The 16,760-nt window shown below is 45.4% G+C and overlaps 1 pseudogene; it reads left to right on the top strand.

Annotated features, from left to right (window-relative positions):
* Positions 1–1,864: 1,864 nt before the first annotated feature.
* On the top strand, positions 1,865–2,082 carry LOC106845919 (protein kish-A pseudogene; annotated as a pseudogene).
* The last annotated feature ends 14,678 nt before the right edge of the window (positions 2,083–16,760 follow it).

The raw sequence follows: 16,760 nt of genomic DNA, 5'->3' as shown, positions 1-16,760 counted from the left end.
GCACCACTTGGCAAATGCCATGCTGTGGTAGGCGTCCCACGTATAAAGTGGAGGAAGATGGGCGTAGATGTTACCTCAGGGCCAGTCTTCCTCAGCAAAAAGAGGAGGATTGGCAGTAGTTAGCTCAGGGCTGATTTTCCTCAAAAAAAAAAAAATTAAATTAAAATAAAAAGTTACTACAAAATCCACAATAAGATGTCACTTCACACCCATTAGAATGGCGACTATACAAAAAAAACAGAAAATACAAAGTGTTGGTGAGGATGTGGACAAATTGGAACCCCTGGTGCATTGCGGGTGAGTATGTAAATGATGCACCATTGTAGAAAACAGTGTGGCAGTTCCTCAAAAAATTAAACATAGAATTACCATAGGATCCAGCAATTCCACTTCTGGGTGTGTAGACAAAAAAATTGAAAGCAGGGACTTGAACAGATACTTGTACACCGACATTCATAGCAGCGTGATTGACAATAGTCAAAAGATGGAAACAATCCATGTGTCCATCAGCAAATAAATGGATAAATGAAATGTGGTATACACATACAAAGGAATATTAGTCAGCCTTAAAAAGGAAGGAAACTTTCTCACATGCTACAATATGGATGAACCTTGAAGGCATTATGCTAACTGAAATAAACCAGACACAAAAGGACAAATATTGCACAATCCCACTATACGAGGCACCTAGAGCAGTCAGATTCATAGAGACAGAAAGTAGAATGGTGGTTTCCAGGGGCTGGGGGGAGGGGAAGTGAGGAGTTAGTGTTCAGTGGGTGTACCCATTACAGTTACAGTGTGGGAAGACGAAAAAGTTCTGGAGACGGATGGTGGTGATGGTCGCACAGCAATGTGAGTGCACTTACGTCCGAAACTGTACACTCAAAGTGATAAAAATGGCAACCTTCATGTTACGTATGTTTTACCACAATAAAAATAAAAGAGAAAATTGCTGCAGATAAAGATAGTCTCAGTCACTAATTTGGGCCGTTAAATAACCAGGAAGATAAAACAATTCCAAATTTGTGTGCATCTAGTAACGGTTTCTAAATATATAAAGCAAAACCTAAAAGAACTACAAGGAGAAATTCACAAATTGACCAATACATCTGGGAGAATCTAACATAGCTCTTTTCGTGATTGAGCAAGCAATGGAAAAATCCAGATTAAAATCCAGAAAAAATTAAAATTCAGAAAAAGAGATTATATAGTTGAAAAACAAAATTAACAAATTTCAGCTAAAGGGCGTATACAGAACCTTACACTCCAGAATATGCTTTTACATACAGAAGCATGAAACAGCTTCTGCTGTTGGTAAATATCATATTTAAAATAAGGCAATAACAATCCATATTAATGTAAATAGATAATTCTCTTTTTTATAAGACTAAAAACCCTCAACACGATCTATGTTACTCTCCACTCCTTCATATTTAAACATTCCATATAATGTTCTATTTGTCCAAAATTATACTAAGATTTTTTTTTCAACTATACTAAGGTGTTTATAAAATGTTACAATAACTTAGAGAAATGGTTGACTCTAGGACTGGGGCAGGGAAAATACAAGATAAGCCTGGAGCATCTTGTAGTGCCAGAAAGAAATGAAGTGCAAAAGAAAAGGACAGGGCACGCCAAGGAGATGAACAGCCCAGCTGAAAGGGCTCCCAGTGGCCCAAACTGGGATAATTTGAGCAAAATAAATAGCATCGTATTGGATTATAACACAAAGTATAAAATAAATACACATGTGTGTGCATTGACATAAATAAATGATTGAATAATAAAGGGAGAAGAGAGAAATCTTCCTTTCAAAAGAATTCCAGGGCTTTGGTGGTATAGCTGGGGCTTCGCAGGCCTCACTATGTCTGCCATTTTCAATTTTCAGAGTCTGTTGACCGTAATCTCGCTGCTATATGCACCTGTGCTTATATCCGATCCTTGGCACCCAGCCTCCTGGGCAGAAAGAAAACTGGATTGTTGGGTATATTTTGCAAGTGCGCCAGAATCAGTGAACAGAAGAGTCCTTATGTTGTAACACGCTGTACAGTGATAGCCTTCAGCATCCTCTCCATACAGTAGCTTGGGAAAATGCCAGAATTTAATTATCATCGGATTTCAATAGGAAAAAAGGACTTATCTGCAGAAAATAACGGAAAGAATGGTAACCCTTTTATCTCTGAACATTGAGTGAGACAAATCTCCAGCTGCTGTTCTCTATTTTTGATATTGGACCAACGTTCTATATAAATAATTAAGATGTAACTTACTACTCAAAGAGTTTAATATGTCTGTAACAATCCCCCTCAGGACTGTCGCTACAATATTACACTCTGCAAATGTCATTCTGTTGTGTCAGATACCAGTTTTTGGTGAGGTATCTCTAAGGTATATAGCAGAAAACAAAATTGGGAAGTTTCTCAAGTTCCTTTCACTGTGATTTGGAAATGATATATCTTTATAGAATGAGACCTTTTTATGGACTAGCTTTTTTATTGGAAAAAAAAGTTTCAATGTGTGTTGGTAAGGATTGCATTCATGTTTAATAATGCTTGCTTTTCCTCTGGCCACACCACTTTAAACATTAACCAGAGTACCTCTACTCTTAGCAAACTGGAGTTTATTAGAGGTGTTGAAACTATTTAAAACAAGCCTGTGCAGTTCTTAAGGAGGAAGATAAGTGAGATGAGACTTCAGAGTAGTATGGCTGAACTGTTCATATTTAACATAAAAGAGTTTAGAATAGCTGGCTGCTGTCGTAGCCTCTTCCACCTCTCTGGTTAGCTGTGGATAAATGTCCTGAACATAAATAAATGTGACCAGCTAACTGCCGTTCTCTAAACACGACTACATTCTTAGGATGAAAAGAGCAAAAGAGAACAATTACAGAATGATGATTTTATACGTGTTTTTCACTTCTTCTTGTGTCGTGTCTCCACTTATTTTAATTGCCCAAAAATGCAAACTGTATTTTTTTGTGGTTTTTTTAATACAGCACTTTAAATCTAAAAAAGAAAAAAAAAAAAAAAAAGAATTCCAAATCGTATATGTGGATACTCTCCCCACAAGGAGGTGGAGCTTAATTTCCCTCCCCCACCCCCTGGCGGATGGACCGAATTTAATGGCTCTCTCTCGAAGAGCAGAGTGTTGGAAGGGGAAAATAGCAAGCTCACAGTGAAACGCCTCGCAGACACCACCTTAACCGAGTGGTCAAAGTTAATGTCACTCAAATTAAGTCACATCCCCTGACACGATGCGATGATGATGGCACTTCAGCATGGTGGCATTTGTCCTCCAAACCCCAAACTCCAGTCAAAACATGAGGAAAACATCGGAGAAATCCAACTGAGGGACATTCTACAAAATACATGGCCAGCACTCCTTAACACTACCAAAATCATGACAAACAAGAAAAAACTGAGAAACCATCACAGTCTAGAGGAGAGCAAGAGACATGACAACTCAATACAACATGGAAGCCTGGAATGGACCCTGGGACAGAAGCAGGACGCTGGCGGGAAAATGGGTGAAATGTGAACAAAGTCCAGAGTGTAGTTAATAGCATGTACCAACGTTGAGCTCTTGGTTTTGACAAACGTACTGCGGTTATGGAAGATCAGGGGAACCTGGGTGAAGGGCATAAACGAACTCTCTCTATTAACTTTATAATTTTTCTATAAATCTAAAATTATCGCAAAATTTAAAGTTTATTTTTTAAAATGCTACAATCATCACCAACATCATAGTATCAACTAGCAATTTGGTGTATGTCTTAAATATACGCACTGTATATAAGAAAAATTTCCAAAACCCCACTTGCCTAATTCCATGTAAATTAATACAAGGGAAGAAGTTGTTGGGGAAAGTGATGAGAGAACCCTGAGTTTCACAAAATGTTTTTATCTAATAAAATAAAAGTCAATTCTGAATAATTATCCAGGGAAAGCTTTCTGAATTAGTAACAAAGCTGTATTTTTATATACAAGAAAGGAAAACTTACAAAACATCACCATATGCCCCAACCTGCTCTTCCCCGCCCTCCCCGTCCAGTCCACTGATGTATAGAAATGGACACGACTTGCCCTTTCGGAACTCTCACGCCTTTGCTTTTGCAATTTGCTCCGTCTGGAATGCCATTCTGCTGCCGCTTGTCCACCTAGTAAGCACTTATGCATCCTTCAAGGTCCAACATATATTCACTCACTGATTTATTCCCGACCTAGGAGGCTTTCCCAATAATCCAGGCAGAGATGACGGTGCCTTGGGCCAAGGCGATAGCTGAGGTGGAGAGGAGTGGCCTGTGTTAGTCAGGGCTCTTCAGAGAAACAACCAAGAGGATGTGTCAGCAGTTCTCTGGTCGCCTAGCAGCCAGGATTCACAAGTCCAGGAATCAAGGGGGGTGGGGAATGGAGGTCGGATCACCTATTACCCATAGAGCCCCACTAGCAAAAATGTTTGCTCCCTATATCTTGACTGGAAGTTAAGGCTGCCGCACAGTCATTGGGCTCCTCACGCCGCGGAACCACAGGCAAAAAAGGGCGTTACAGTGCTGGCTGGTGTGACTGACCTGATGGAGGTAAGGAAGAGTATGTCTGGAGTACAGGAGATCACTTGGAGTGTCTCTTAGTATTATCATATCCTGTGATTAAGGTCAATGGAAAATGACAACAACCCAATTTAGACAGGACTAGTAACGGCCCAGAGTCTTCAGGTATGAAGGCTTGGTGACCCCACCAGGTAAAGAACCACGACAAGCGAAGGTGCTTGCTGAGGACAAAGGAAATACGGGATGGGCAGTGGAAGAAAGCAGTTATAAATACCAACTACGACCACCTGAACAGTTCCAGAAACGAGCACTGTTCATTGTCATGAGTATTTCTTCCTTTCTCCAAAAAGAGTATTTCTTCTTTCTCCAGAGAGATTTATTTTAAGGAAATGGCTCACACGATTAAGGAGACTGGCAAATCCAAAATCTGCAGGGTACGCCAGCAGACCAGAGATCCAGGAAAAAGCGGATGTTGCAACTCAAGCCTGCAGGGAGTCTGCAGGCAGAATTCCCTCTTCCTTGGAGGAAGTCAGCCTTTTCTCTTAAGGCCTTCAACTGATTGAATCAGGCCCACCCACATTATGAAGGATAATCTGCTCAACTCAAAGTCTACTGATTTAACTGTTAACCTCATCTAAAGAAATACCTTCACAGCAACATCCAGACAAGTGTTTGACCAAATATCTGAGTACCGCTAGCCAAGCTGAAACATGAAATTAACCATCACATGGCCAGATTGTGGACACGCATAATTTGGAGAGAGTGCCAATGGGATGCATCAGCTGATTGTACGTGGGGCCTGAGAGTTGAGGTTTGGTCCCAAGCACTTGGAGTTACGGAGATACCACTAACTGAGCTGGGGAGGCTGCAGGGGCAGCAGACAGGGAGGTCGCGTCAAAGGTGGAGATGAGGGGTTCGGACTTTGAAATGTGAGATGTCTGATAGACATCAAATAGAGATGCTGGGCAGGCAACTGGGTATATGGATCTGGAGTTTAGGGGACAGGTTCATGCTGGAGATCACAATCTCATATCATCTTCTCTGTGAGCCTTTTGTAAGATTTCCCACACAGATTCCTAAATTAAAATAAATCCTTTGGGCCACAGTTTGAGATGCAGAAACTAACTATCATTAAAAGCCAAGAAGGATTAAATCATAGGAAGACCAGCTTGGCAGAGGAAGCAGAGGGTTAACAGGCTGGAGGACAAAGGTTGAGCAAGAGCGTGCCAGCGGAAGAGACGCCAGAAGGAAAGTTGATGAATTGCCTTCGTGGAAAAGATGAGAGTGATGCTAAACCAGGATTGCCCTGGAAAACTGGGGATGGCCGGGCACATGGATTTTGGCCTGTCGTTTTTCTGAGACGTGCTTTATGAACAAGAGCCTGCACCTGATGCTGTCATGAAAAGAGCAGCCTCCAAAGTGATTTTTCTGGGTTTTCATTCCAATCCACAGTTGCTTTTAACTTAAGACAAGTAATTTAATTCCTCTGCACCTCCGTTCCTTCGTCTATTAAAATAGAATCACACTGCTGCCCGGTTCCTGGGGTTGTTGTGAGAACTACATGCTATGATTGCCTGGCCCAGAGTCCACACTCCGTAAATGCTGGCTCTGATCATGGTTAACTGTCTCCCCCACTTCTGTCCAATTCTGTAAGAGCCTTACAGTCTTTCTCACCTGTGTCACCAGTTCATAGTACAGTGTCTGGCGTGAGTCAGCAATCAGCAGTGTTTGTTGAGTCGAACTGAACAGAACAGTAGCAGCTCCCGTGGCATTAGGAAGAGAATGTTTCCACTCAAACCCTCCTGCACCTGCGAGCATCCTTCCCTCCCCCCTCCTTCCCTCCTGGCTTAAGCCCCTTCTGTACCCTGAGTGCCAGCCCCTCCCACCTCTCAAGAACTGCGTTCCACCACCTCTCTCTCTTCTTTATCTTCAGCCTCTGCTTGGCTCCTTCCCCTCTGCATTTTAACAGGCTCAGGGCTCTCTCACTTTTAAAAACAAAAACATGGTGCAGCCGCTATGGAAAACAGTATGGAGATTTCTCAAAAAATTAAAAGTAGAAATACCATATGACCCAGCTGTTCCATTTCCGGGTATTTATACAAAGAACAAGAAAACACTAATTTGAAAAGATATATGTACCCCCATGTTCACTGCAGCATTATTTGCAATAGTCGAGATTTGTAAAACACCTAAGTGCCCATCAATGGATGAAATGGATAAAGAAGATGTGGTATATATATATGTATATATTACGTTTTGCTCTCGGCCATATATACATATTCGATAGAATACTACTCAGCCATAAAAAAGATGAAATCTTGCCATTTGCAACAACACGGATGGACCTTGAGGGTATTATGCTAAGCAAAATAACTCAGATGGAGAAAGCCAAATACCACATGATTTTACTCATATGTGGAAGATAAAAACAACAACAACAACAAACAAACACGTAGACCCCGAGAATAGGTTAGTGGCGACCAGAGGGGAAGCGGGGAGAGGGGAGGGCAGAAGGGTAAAGGGCACATGTGTATGATGACACCTGGCAATTAGACTTTGGGTAGTGAACAAAAAATTAAAAAATAAAAACCAAAACCAGCCCTCCACCCCACTGCGCCCCCCACCCTCAGCTATTTCCCAGCCTCTAAACTCCTGTTCTCAGCCAAACCCCCGGAAAGGAATCTACACTTGCTGTCTGCAATCTCTCTGCTCCTCATTTCTCAATCCATTGCCAAGGGCTCCCACTCAACCCTCCCTTCTCCAAAATGGCTTCCTCTAGGGTCACCAATGACCAATTATTTTGCTAGATCCGACAGATATCGTATAATCTTCATCTTACTTAACCTTTCGGCACACTCAAGACCCCTAGCCATTCCCTTTCTCGGAATACGAGACGCCTTCTCCTTGTGGTCTTCCTACATCCTGAGCCGACTGTCCCCAGTGTTCCTGGCTGGCTTCCTGTCCTCCAGTGAGTTTTCAATACCACTGGAATTGCTCAGGGATGTTCCTTCCAACTCTGACGTCCTCCTAGGCAATGCGTCCACTCTCACGGCTGCTCCTCGGACAACTGCGACCCCCGGCTCGAGCCTCCCCTACAGGCCCATGGGGATGTGTCAGAGGCACCTCAGACCAGTATGCTCCAAACTGAACTCACTGTCACTGTCTCTGTCCCCACCCCCCAGAGCCAGCCCCACTCCAATGTCCCCTCTCTCATAAGCGGAAAACTGGGAGCATCCTTGACTTTCCTGTCCTGCGACCCCTGCAAACCAATCAGTCTTCAGATTTCATCAGTTCTACCTCCTCCAATCAGAGTAAGTGTCTATCAGATGCACCCACTTCCTGGCATCGTCATTGCTGGGAGAATGAAGCCCTGTCCACACGACTCCCCCACCCCCCGACGCCCATCTCCCCCCCAGCCCCCACCCCTGAGAGGACGCCTGGAAGCTGCACACGGGGTCTCTCTGGGATGCTGCCCTCTGCGCTACCTTCACTGATTTTAATCTGTAGCCTTTCACAGTGACAAACTGTGACCATGAGTATAACAGCTTTTCTGAGTTCTGTGAGTCCTTCTAGTGAATTTTGAAACTGAGAGTAATCTTAGGGACTTCCAGCACATCAACAAATAATCAAATTCTAAGAATCATAATTGTAGTCTTGGATGTGAAAGAAATGAGAGAAATGTTTTCAGTGTCTTGGAGAACTAGACGGGTACTGGAGAACCCGTGCTGGCCGAAGGCTGTCTCCCGGCTGGGGTGGGGCCTGGAAAGAGCGGTTAGTGATTAGAAACCATCGAAAGTGACATTTCACATGTTGGAGAGAACTTAAGAGCTGAAAGGCACCTTGGAGAGAGCATCTAGTTCAAGGTCCCTCACTTGGCAGAGAAGGCGATGGAAGGAAGCCCAGGCACATAAAATGAGCTGACCTCAGGTCACAAGGCTAATTCAAATAAACCCAACGCTCCCTGTGAACATTAGGTGCCAGGCACCAGGCCAGATGCTGGGGAAATTAATTCCCTGGGTTCAGGGGACTCACGTAAGAGGCTTGGCTGAGGCAAGGAGTGGAAGATGCCTAAGTCAGCCTTTGGCCACTCGTAGGTGCCAATGAGGGAAGGCTGTCCCCAGGCAGTAAGAGTGCTTCTCAGACCTCTGCTCCTGCCACGGCCGGGCACTGCGCAAAGCAGAAGAGGAAGGAGCCGTACTCTCCGATCGATTGGTGGTAAGGCGAGGCAGGGAGCAGACTTCACAAGAGAGACATCCGCTGTGACTCAGGAAGCTGCCCCCGCGGCCCAGGCCTTCCGGCCCAGCCCAGTGCTCCTAAATTGGCGCATTTTGGAGAAAGTCGCTTGGCTGGTAACTGAGCAGGGACAACTACACAAGGTGAGCGCGCGCTTAAGGGCTTCGTTGCGTGAGTGAATAGGACAGTGCTTTTCTAGAGATGCCACTGAGGGCCATCGAGAGGGCAGAAGCGAACCACATTTAAAACCAAAGCGCGTGGGAGCGCCCTCAGCTCGGATCACCCGCCTGCAGCCTGCGGGCGGCGCGGCGCGTGCGCATTTCTTACAGACCGTCCTAAGGAAATGTCAACCGCCCGAGGAGCCCCGGTCAGGTCCGCCTTCTACGCGCACACGCGCTCGTGGTGGTTTGCAAGCGGGTTGCTTTTGGCTCTGCGCTTACAGGATAATCGGCGAGTCAGTAACTGGAGTCCCGCATGGATGTAAAACCGGGACTGGGCCGAGGACAAGATCGCGGAGCAGGCTGAAATCGCTGCCCTGTTCCTCCGGACTCCGGGGTCCTCCCTAGAGCTCCGGGGAGTGGCGGGACGAGGCAGCGCTGGGGGAGCAGAGGATGCACCCGCGGTGGCCCAGCCAGCACGCTCCCCCTCCGCTGGTGCGCTGCTCTGCATCCTCCTCCAGGGTCCTCCCGGCAAGGTGTCTGTTAGTTTCCCGGGGTTGTGGGAACAAAGCCCCGCAGACTGGGGGGCTTACACGACGGAAATCTATTCTCTCTCAGTCTGGAGGCCAGAATCTGAGATCTGGGTGTCGGCGGGGCTGGTTCCTTGAAGGCTCTGGGGAGAGCTATTCCAGACCTCTCCCCTCGTTTCTGGGGGTTTGCTGGCCATCTCTGGCATCGCTGGTTTGTAGCCTCATCACCCAGATCTCTGCCCCCATCTTCTCGCAGCTTTCTCCTTGTGGGCCTGAGTGTCTCCAAATTTCCTCTTTGTAAGGACACCAATCAGATTAGGGCCCACCTCCTCCAGTATGACCTCATCGTAACTAATTTCATCTTCCACGACCCTGTTTCCAAATGAAGTCACATTCTGAATTGCTCGGAGTGAGGCCTTCAACGTAAGAACCTTGAGGAGACACAATTCGACCCATAAGTCTCCCTGAAAGCTCGCGGCTGGAGGGGAGCATTTAGGGGCCCGTCCGCCCACTCAGGCCTCCCCCTCCGCGGTCCAGGGAGCGGACAAGGTGCTCTGCCCGCCGGGAGGGGCAGTAGGGAACACTGTCCCCACCTCCCAGCGTCACTCCCGGCTCCCTCCTCTAATTGGCGGACTGGCAAGAGCAGGAAGACCCCGGGCCTCACTCCCAGGCGACATTTATTCCTCCCTCCCTCACACCGCTGTTCTCTCTGCGCTGGACAGTGAGGCCAGCCTGTTCAGGGGGCCTCTCTGCCTGTGACCCGGATAAGGGGAGGGGCAGCGAGTTCGAGTAGCGGTGGGAGGTGGGTCCGTGCAGTTCTTCAGTCCAGCGGCACCTGGTAACCCTGCTCTTCTGAGGTTTGGGGGCGCTCGTGTGGCCCATTAATAAAGCCTATAGTACTCAGGTCTTCTGTTGCTCCTTGTGAATCTGTTTTTCAATTAGTTAGAACGTGAGGCACTTATTATTCAATACGTATTTAATGAATGGATTGAAACTTGCTTTGAATGCAAATGAGTTTCCATGTGTGTGCATGAGAGAGAGAGAAACCAGCAGGGGGAAAAGGGAGAGGGGAGACAGAAAGGGAGGGCGGGAGACGAGAGAGCAGCACGCAGTATCTACCCCACGCCTGGAACCCCCCAGGAACCTGCGTGGCCCTGGAAATCACCTGCCTATGGCTCTAGGGGCTGAGACTTTCACATGTGATCACAACACCTCGGTCCTGGGCCTTACAGCTTCTCCTGTCTCACCCAAAACTGACCGTGGCTTTTGCAAGCCAGCTTCCATTTGCCTGGCCTGAGATGGTCAGAATTGCCCAGTGCCTTCCATTTTCTCCCTCCCTGCCCCTCCCATCAGTGTCAGTAATGCTTTCCTATCGCAAGCACTGCTGCCTTTCAGCATCTTCTCTTTCATAAGGAATTAAACATACCCCCTCAAGAGGTAGACAGGGGCGTCCTCATTTAACAGATATGCACAATGATAAGGGACTCCGGAAGATTGAGGAATTTCTCTGCTCAGTAATAACACTGGAATTTGAGCTTAGCTTTGTCTGACTTTTTCGAGGGCATTAGGCTTTTTCCACTCTAGGAAAATTTCCTCAGCTACAACTTCCAGGTAAACTGGTTAACCAATGCTGTGTCACAGAAAGGCCCAGCCAAGGCCACAAGAAAGCAAGCAAGGACTTCATGATACCAACCCCACCTGCTGTGCCCACGGCTTCACAAGGCAGATGGTCTGATGTGAGCGTAATAGTTGTGTCTAGAGTTATCCTACATGAATAGCTCCGGAAAAGCAAGGACAGTCCTTCATGTAGCTGGTATAATACAGTCCTCAATTTCTCCTGCCCCCTCCAACTTAGCGTCCTCATTGAGAGAGAAAGAAGGCCAAACGGTTCTTGTCCAATCACCTTTAGTGGTCAAAGGCGGACGAGGAAGTACTTAGATGAGGCTGAGACTAACCCTGTACTCGTAACAGCAGGGTGAAGTTCAGACTGCTGAAAGCGAGACTCTAAAGTACAGTGGCTTAAAGAAACGTTTATTTCCCTCTCACCTAACTGTCCCAAAGTCCAGGACGGTGACCCAGGCCCTTCCCATCTGGTTGCTGGGCTGGCCCCTCGGGCAGGCTTCCTCCCAGGGCCGATCTGGGTGGGGAGTACTCACATTGAGCTTGCAAGAAGGGAAAGCTGCACAGTTCGGGGTCTAGGGCTCATCTTCTGTCGGAGACGAACGAGAATTTGCACCATCGTCTCCGTGCACATCCCTGCACTTGGCCACAAGGCCACACCAGCAACAAGCAAGACAGGAAGTGTCGTCTCTCAGGGAGCCAAAGGCAAGTCTATTCCTGTAGAAGATGGGGACTGCAGATTTTGGTGGCCAACCAACAACCTTTGGCACAATAACAATCATAGCTTGCATCTGTGCTTTGCTTTACAGGTAACAAGCACTTTCATATCCACCACTTCATTTAATCCAGCAATCCTTGGAGTAGGTCACATTTCTCTCATGTTATGCCTGGGAACTTGGGGCCCAATGGGCTAAGGGAATGGAGTAAGGCACAACTGCAGAGTTTTAATGCTCAGTGAGAATGAACCCCTATGGTGACCAAATATTGGGAGAGTCAAAAAGAAAAGTCTGTTCAATTCGTTCCAGCCACATTTATTAAGCAATGAATAATAACCGAGGAACTGAGAAAACAGGAACGAGAGGGCAGGTCCTGTCTTTAAGGCTTCATGGCGGGGAAAGTAAAACAGTGTTTGCAGTACAGTGTGGTCCTAAGGACTGCAGGATAGAGAGACAGAGTGACAGCAATGGCAGAGAAGGGTCATTAGGACGTGGAGAAGACATTGATGATTCTTGGAGAGTAACAAAGATGTAAATGAGGGTTCCTACCATGAGCAGAAAAAACAATAACACTAAAATTCTCCAGTAGAAAATGGAGAAGTCGAGCGTTCCCTGAGAAAAAGCTACGGTACTTACAAGGAATTAGGCATCTCTTATGCCCTGCCTTACATCCTCTCATCCTCCGTTTTACTGCAGCCGGTGCTGTGGCAGCCCGCTTCCTGCAGGGGTAGCCTGACGCACCTGGCCACGCTGCTGTCTCTGGCGGTCCACCGCAGGGTGCCCTGACGCTGAAGTGTGGGACACCTGTGGGAATCTGCCTGGCGCTCATGCATCCACAATTGGGAAGTGAGAGTTAGCATCGCATAGGACAAGCCTAGCCCGTGGGACGTGGTGCCAGCTGACAAGTGCTCCCTCTCTGTTTCAGGTGGCACTGTCTGAGGTACCTTGGATACACGGCTAGGAGGTACCAGGGGATCGAGCCTGTGATGGTTTATGTGTCAACCTGGAGCATGTTTTTGGATGAGATTAACATTAAAACAGTGAACTTTGGGTAAAGCAGAGTGCCCTCCAGGATGTTGCTACACCTCATCCCATCAGTGGAAGGCCTGACCAGAACAAAGACTGACCTCCCGTAGCAAGAAGGAACTCGCCAGCAGACTGCCTTTGGGCCTCATCTGTACCATCGGCTCCCCTGGGTCTCGAGCCTGCTGGCCCACACTGTAGAGTCTGGACTCAGCCTCCATGATCACATGAGCCAATTCCTTATAATAAATCTCTTATTCTGCTTCTCTGGAGAACCCAGAGTAATACAGAGCCCCAGTGCTCACGGTAGTGACCAACTTGAGAATGCATCCTTGTCTTGGCTTTCCCCCTTCCCTGCCACACTCTCCTGGTCTCTGGAATCACTCACTTCCCAAAATAAACTAGGTATGTGCACGCCCTTGTCCAGGCTTACTTTCCGGGGGCTCCCCAGCCAGGACAGAATGTTTGCGTATTTACTACCGAGGGCACTCAACATACGGTATATTCACGGCTCAAAGGGAGCCTTACGTGTTTTCCGTTTCCAAGCATCATAAGACCTGGAACACTGGCCAGGATGCTAAAAGAAATGAAGTAAATGTGCCAGACACGTGGCACCTCCGTAAGGGGACTCCCCTTCTCTCCATCAAAGAACAATATCCTTTTGTATCCCCCCAAGTTGCTTAGCATATGGGAAGTTCAGAAAAAACGCTTGCCGAACTGAATATTTGTATTTCAAAATTTACCCACGTGTTGTCATGATGTAGATTCACCACGGACTTTGTTGTTGTTCAAATGTTTTATTGTTTGGTGAATCCAAATACAGAGGATTTGGCTAAGAACTTCCGCTCTAGCGCTACGTGGGCACGGGTTTGCCCCTCAGCTCCTCCACTCAGAGGCTCTGGCAAATAGTCTCTCTAGAAAGGAATACAATTCGATTTTTCTGCTGAGAGGAAATAAACGGCCACCGAGGATTTTCTTCCCAGCTAATGTCAATACAACAAGGAGGGAGAGATGGGTTTTTTTCCTAAGAGACTAAAAGAATACCACTGTAAAGATTTTCGCTGAAATAACACTACGGGATTTATTTCAGAAACGCGTGAAAGAGAGAAACGCAAGAACAAACGGTGAAGAAAGTAACTGGTAACTACACGGCAAGACTCAGTCAGCGTTGACTATTGGAACACAGCAACAGTGACTAATTCGAAGAACAGAAAAATGAGGCGGGAGCAAGATAATGGACAATAAGGACATCTAAGATAGGAGGGGGTGTTTGGATTAAAGCATTTGAAAGTCTTGGTATTATTCAAGACTAGAGCAAAGGAGAGAGAGTGACTAATTTCAGATAAGTCAAAAATGAATTTAAATATGGAAATAGAATAAAACTTCAAACCTGTGGGGTGGGGCAGAAGTGGAGGAATGAAGATAGTGAAAGTTCAGCCAAATAGAAATCCAACAGAAGGGAAGAAGAGTTGTGGGTTTTTTTAATTGAATAAATAAAAAACATGAAAAATACAAAGTACAAAGTAGATAGAAATAAATGCATATGTATCGACACCACAACTGTAAACAGACTAAAGTTACCGTTGCAAGAGAGAATGACAGACTAAAGAGAAGAAAAAAGGATCTCTACGGCATTTACAAAAAACACACCTCAAACTGGAGTACCTAGAAAGACTGAGACTACAGGGAAGAAAATGTTTACCAGGCAAATATTAACCAAAACAAAGGGGCTGTAGTTATTTTAATGTCAGAAAAAACTAAATAACAGACAGTATCATTAGGGATAAGAGACTATAATAAAAGGAACATTTTTCTCACAAAGGTACAAAAACTCTGAATCTGTTTTGAATCTAACAACATAATCTCAAAACATATAAACCCAAAATTGACAGAATTACAAGGAGAAATTAACAAATCCACAAAGTATGACAATATATCATCTTTCCAAGAACATATTGAACATGTATAAAAATTGATCATATAATAAGGTATAATGCAAGACTCAAATACCAAAAATTCATATAATAAAGACCAATTTCTGAACTCAATTTCATAAAAATAGAAATCAGCAACAAAAAATAACCCAAAAAATGCCCATACAATTAGAATTTTTAAAAAACAAACTTTAGGGGCCAGTCCAGTGGCATAGTGGTTAAGTTCGTATGTTCTGCGTCGGCGGCCTGTGGTTCACAGGTTCCGATCCCAGGCACAGACCCTAGCACCACGTGTCAAGCCATGCTGTGGTGGCATCCCACATAAAACAGAGGAAGACTGGTAATAGATGTTAGCTCAGGGTGTTCCTGGTGGGGTGGGTTGTTTATAACCAATCTTCCTCACACACAAAAAAATAAACTTCAAAATAACCCACAGGTAAAAGAAGAACTCAGAAACTATAATAATTTAGGACTGACTGAGCAATAGTATTTTTGAATATCCCCTCCACTGTGCCATTTCACCCCGTCTTGACCAATGCTGTTAGACAATAAACACACACTTGCAAGCAATATATTGGAAATGAAGAAATAAAACGGTCATTATTCACAGAAGACTCCAACGCTGCAAAGTCAAAGAGGACAAAGATAAGCCACTGGTGGAGGAGAGTTCAATAAGGTTGCAGGATACAGGAGGAATAACCAAAGCCAGTTATGAGCCTACGTACCCACAACGAATGGTTGGAAACTGTGATTTCTAAAGAGATGCCATTCAGAACAGCTACAAAGTATTTAAGGTATCTAGGAATAATCAAACAAAAGATGTGTAAAGTCATAAAACTTTCTGAATAACATCAATGGATGAGAAAACCTGACATTTTAAAGATGGAAATTCTCCCCAAGCTAATGCTAAATGTTAATAAGTGCCACTTCACACCAAATCTCAACAGGTTGTTCTGAAGAACTTGTGAACTGATTCCAAGATGTATGAGGAAGAGCAGAGCACCAAGTGCAATCAAGAATGTTTTGCTCTGCTAACCGGGTCTGGTCAGCCTGCCCTGCTGTCCCAGATAACTGCTGGAACTTTCCATCTTCTGCAAAAGCATAAACCAACAATTTTGGTCGAAACCTTGCGTGGAATCCATCCATTCATTCAGCAGATATTAATTGGGCACCTTCGTTAGCCCAGTCTGCTTCCTGGTGGGGTGGGTTGTTTATAACCAGCACTCTGAACAGGACAGATGGAAGCCGCAAAGAGAGAAAGCCTGGAAGTGGCGCGAGGAGAGGGAGGGTGTGGTATCAGAACTCAAGCTCACAGCAAGAATGAGCCCAAGGCAAGGCCCAAGTGAAAACACAAGAAATCTGACCGTGAGTTTCGGCAACTGCTGAATCTTTGGGTTAGAGTCTTGTCACATTCATCCAAGAATATTCCTAAGTCCTGTACATAATATTTTTGGTGCAGTTTCCAAGGGGGGTAGCTGACCCCTGTGAGCCGTGTGTGAAGAACCTCGGTGCTGTTGCTTAGACGGGTCTGCCGTACACACTGGGGAGACTAGTCCTTACAAAGTGAACTCTTTTCTGGGTAGTGGTCTGTCCTGGTGAAGAGACTGGGGCAATCGGGGTGATGGGGAGGTGTCCTACGGAGCTGAATCTGGTGACGTGGGTCTCTTTCCAAAGGAAACAAAAGAACGTTTTGAATAATGTGAGACTTGCTTTGCTGGTTATCGACGCCTATTATGAAGCTATTATAATTATTGGTATTGAGATAAGTTATACTGTGAACCAGAATAGGGAGCACCCAAACAGACTCACGCATGTGTGAAAACAATACATGATAAGCTGGCATCACAAAAGGAAAAGGATTTAACCAATGAAAAGCATTAAAGTTGAATTGCTTTCTACCATTCACAAAAATAAATTCCAGGTGTATTAAAGACCTAAAAGGGAATAGCAACATTTGAAATAGAAGAAAATAGTAGAATAAAAAAGAAGTAGAAGAAAGA

This window comes from Equus asinus, chromosome 4, assembly GCF_041296235.1.
Source record: "Equus asinus isolate D_3611 breed Donkey chromosome 4, EquAss-T2T_v2, whole genome shotgun sequence".
Taxonomy (NCBI): Eukaryota; Metazoa; Chordata; class Mammalia; order Perissodactyla; family Equidae; genus Equus; species Equus asinus.
Note: the sequence above shows the minus strand (reverse complement) of the source record. Positions and strands in the feature narration are given on the sequence as shown.